This window comes from Aplysia californica, unplaced genomic scaffold (genome assembly GCF_000002075.1).
Source record: "Aplysia californica isolate F4 #8 unplaced genomic scaffold, AplCal3.0 scaffold00202, whole genome shotgun sequence".
Taxonomy (NCBI): domain Eukaryota; kingdom Metazoa; phylum Mollusca; class Gastropoda; order Aplysiida; family Aplysiidae; genus Aplysia; species Aplysia californica.
In genome coordinates, this window is record NW_004797472.1 from 459,549 (window position 1) to 464,185 (window position 4,637).

General features: G+C 42.6%; 1 long non-coding RNA gene across 1 annotated transcript; it reads left to right on the forward strand.

The window, feature by feature from the left end:
- The first annotated feature begins 521 nt into the window (after positions 1–521).
- On the forward strand, positions 522–3,487 carry LOC106011868. The gene is made up of 2 exons (XR_001184877.1): positions 522–572; positions 3,215–3,487. It is a non-coding gene; the product is annotated as an uncharacterized LOC106011868 (long non-coding RNA).
- Positions 3,488–4,637: the final 1,150 nt, after the last annotated feature.

Consider the following 4,637-nt stretch of genomic DNA (forward strand, 5'->3'; position numbering starts at 1 on the left):
GGGAAATAAAGCAGTAGGACCTACCAGCTGCGCCCTCCTATCACCCGCTAATACTTTGCTGTAGTCTATTTACTATACATGGATAATGAAACCTCAACAGTCGGTGAAATGTTATTGACTGTGAAATGTTATTACCAAACACCCCCCTCCCCTCACTTTCCGTTTTAAAAAATCTTCAAACCATGCATATTCACACATGTGCAGTGGTAGAAAGACCACGTCAAGTTTGTTCACAACTTGCTTACACAATTTTTTTTAAATTTAATGTTCGCTAAAATATTAAAATACATCTTAATGTTCGCTTCAACTCCCACTTGGTCACTGAACAAAGCCACACTTCCACATTGTCAGAAACACCCATGCTCTATCTTGTGACAAAGGCGTAAAAACAAAATTTTCCCCCAGTTCAAAGAAAGATCAACTCATGAAAATCTTTCTAGCACTTACATGTTGAGACAGTTTGACCACGCCCACTACCGAGCTCCAGTAGGATAAAAGGGTGGACAATTTCTGCAGACGACACCACAGTTCCCAGTAGCCTGATATTTGCTGATCAAGTCGGAACCTTTCAGGTGAGATCTGTTTGTCCTCTTTATGTTTGTTTTAGTAGACGTTTTACGGTGCTCGCAACTGCATAAGGTCAAATGAGGGCCAAGGGGTGGATGTCAAGAGAGAAGTCCTTACAGTGAATCAGACTTACTCTGCTCACCTCTCTAGCTTCAACAGCACAAAGTCTGCTTTGACTATCAAGGCAACCAGGAAATAGCGGGTCACAAGAGTGTGACAAACATACAAAATAAGTAGAGGAAACTGACGATAGTAAGGATTAGGAAAGAAAAAGCAGCAGTTCCCTGTTGTAGTTCAGGCATAGTTATGCGCATGACATTGTTGGATCAGCCCATTTGTAATTCGACAATGCATTAGAACGAGAAAAGACCCCCCTTTGGAAATGCTCTAAAGACACTTCAGTCAGTGGCACCGCCCCGGGGGGTATGTCCTCTGAAGAAATCATAAACTAGCCTACGTGGCGTCGGCAAACTGGTGAATTAGGTTACCGGACATGTAACCCTGAAAATACGGCGAGTTCGGAGTTTGAGTCTCATCTCAATCCGATACGGTTACCAAGAAAAAGTATTTAAATTAAATTTTCCCATTTGACATTGTTTTATTATAGGAGATGGACGTTTAAGATGTCCCGTCGTTAAAATAGTCTTACAGTGTTGCTAGGGGCGGAAAACCTTTATAATTTTGCACGTTTCCCTCCAAAGTAGTCGAGGTTAATCTTTAAAAAACAACACAAGGAAGAATAGTATACAATTTCAGTAGTTTTTCCACGAATTGCTTTAAGAAAATATATTATTCTTCTGTCTATTTTGGTGGATAAAAAGAAACCCTTCTCTCTACTCCTGATAAATTTGAAGAAAAATGACAAATTTCTATTTTTGCGTGTGGCGGAAAACGACTTTGGTAGTGTAAACCATTCTAAATTGTGTACATTCAAATATTTTTTTTATTTTTTTTTTTTTGGGGGGGGGGTTGTTGCTTTTTTATGGGGGGGGGGGTACAATAAACAAAAGGAAAAAACCAGTAGCCACTCTAACTTTCACAGGGCACATAATACTTCAAACAATCATTAGTATTTAAAACCCGTGGGTAATTTTCACGTACATTTAATAATAGTAGTAATAATAATAATGTATACTTATACTATTTCCGGAAGGGCAATTTGGTTTACAATGGCCAACATACATACACACATACATACATAAATACAAATACATACATACACACATAAACACATGCACAAATGCATATATAAATACAAATATTTCACCAGTACAGAACAAATTGCAGCCATGCCATTGCCGGTCGCCACTGTGCAGCACCCGGTATTTTGAGCTGGGGTTGTCGAGTCTTGCTCAAGGACACACCCAAGTGACCACCCATCTAAACCGCGTGTTTGCTTTTTCTTTCCTATCGTCCTTATCTTGCCTCCTTTTTGTGTTTGCTGCTCTCTTGTAACACCTCTAATCTTCGGCTCTTGTATGACCTCATTGTGTTGCAAATGCCGTAATACATTTACTAAAAGTTTAAAAAACCAGTGTCACCGACACTAGATTGACATTACTTGAGTCTGAACTCACAACTCACTGAGCCACTGGAGCCTAGAGATAACCAAGAAGCATTATTGCACGGCAAACGTGAGTAGCTGAAAGTGAACAGTTTATGCACTTGTTCTGGGGAGGGAGGAGCTCTCGTAGCCGAGAGGTTAAGTTGTTCGCCTTTAATTCAATAGGCTCCGGGTTCCAATCCGGATAGCGACAGAAATATTTTTCTTTTCCAAAAGTGTCTCTCTTTCACCTCTTTTCCTGCTCTCTAGCAATGTTCTGTCGTCTGCTTTCGTAAACACTTTCTGCCCTCACCCGCTCACCTCCTACCCCCCACCCCCTCCTCTGGACTCCTGACTCTCTCTGTAGCCTTTCTACTGCTGCTCCTTGGCTCCTTCTTACTGCTGTCTTTCAGCCACACCCCTGATCTTAGGGTAGGAAAGATCTAATACCTAGCCTTCTCAGATATGAGCAAAAAATCTCGGAGGTCCCGTGTGCAGTTTGCGCTTGTAAAAGATCCCTTGGTGTTCCAAAAATCGATAAAAGTACGCTTCGGCCGCCACCCGAGCAAAAATAAAAATAATTAATTCCTACAGAAACTTTAAACGTCTAATGTGTCACACCACTCATATTACCTTATGCAATTGCGAGCGCCGTAAAACATTTTTTAAACCAAACAAACAAAGTGGACAAGCTACAACATCCTCCGCCTTACTCTCTTAAGTGCAGTGGGAAGTAATTTCACACGGAGGGAACAGCTCATCCTCATCTCTCCTCGTTATTTCACATGTTTGTCACTCTCTTGTAACACCTCTAATCTTCGGTACTTATATGACTACTGTATTATGTTGCAAGTGCCGCAAAACTCTTACTGAAGCTAAAAGAGTCCTTCACCAAGCAGTCGATGTTATACGATGCAATTTGAAAGGACTGTTGTATATTAATTGGATCGGTTTTCATGAAACGTCTCATTGTGTGAATTGTTGAAATGTCATTATGAAACGCCTGCGGCCGTTGTAGTGGGCTCAATAGAAATGATATTTAAGATTAGTTGCCATGAATCGTTACTACCTTGTTGTAGTGTTTGATTTGGGTCTTTTTTTCAGTTTAACACCAATCAAGATGAACAACACCGTCTTTGTCGTTCTCGTCGTCCTGGCTCTGATCGCCGCTGCCAGTGCTATGTCATTCTCCAGCTGTAACAGCAAGTTCAACGACTGGTACAGCGATTGTAAGAGCCGTTATGGCCAACAGAAATGTGACTTGACCATGAGCGGTTTCTCTGTAGCTTGCTATTACAGCTAAAATCCTCATGCTTCATGTCTCCTAAGCGTGTTGCAAGCCGCGAATATCTGAATAAATCTACTGCCTGATATCTTTGTGTTTGCGTTGTGTGAGTTATTGTTTGCTTTGCAGACAAATTATATTTTCCAACCTGACATTCAACATACAATGTTGATTCACAGCACTGGGAATTATAAGAGTGGTCCCCTTGTCGTGTCCACGATTTTCACTGTATTCCTCACAAGATGTCTGTATCTATCACTCAAAAAGTGCATTGAAGGCTCTCGTGGCCTAGAGGTTAAGGTGTTGGCCTCTCATTCAAAGGTCCCGGGTTCGAATCCGGGTAGCGACCAAAAAATTTTCTTCGCTAAAATTGTCTCCTTTCACCTCCTTTCCTGCTCTCTAGCAATGTTCTGTTGTTTACTTTCATTTCCACTTTCTGCCCCCACCCCCTCACCTCCTTTGCCCCCTCCTCTGGGCTCCTGACTCTTTCTGCAGCTTTTCTACTGCTACTCCTTGGCTCCTCCTTACTGCTGTCTTTCTGCCACAACCCGGATCTTCTGGTAGGAAAGATCTACACCTAGCCTTCTCGGACAAGGGCGAAAAATCTCGGAGGGCCCGTGTGCAAGTTGCGCACGTTAAAGATCCCTTGGTGGTTTAAAATCGATAAGAGTAGGCTTCGGCCGCCACCCGGGCAAAATTCAAAATTTCCTATCATTGAAAATATTAGGAGTGTCCCGCGCGCTCATATGACCTATGCAGTTGCGGGCGCCGTAAAACACTTTACAAAAACCCCCAAAAAAGTGCATTCAAATCTGTATTTAAAGATGTCAAGGGGGGCTCTCGTGGCCTAGGGTTTAATGTTTCGCCTCTCATTCAAAGGTCACGGATTCGTATCCGGGTTTGTAACGGAACAATTTCCTCTCTAAAATTGTCTCCTTTTACCTCTTTTCCTGTTATCTAGCAATGTTCTGTAGTCTGCTTTCGTCTCCTCTTTCTGCCCCCACCCCCTCACCTCCTTCGCCCCATCCTCTGGGCTCTTGGCTCTTTTTGAAGCCTTTCTTCTACTGCTCCTTGGCTCCTTCTTACTGCTGTCTTTCAGTCACACCCCTGATCTCATGATAAGAACTAACACCCGACCTTCTCGGATAAGGGCGAAAAATGTCGGAGGTACCGAGTGCAAGCTGCTCGCGTTAAAGACCCGTTGGTGGTCTAAAACCGAAAAGAGTAGGCTTCGATCGCTAC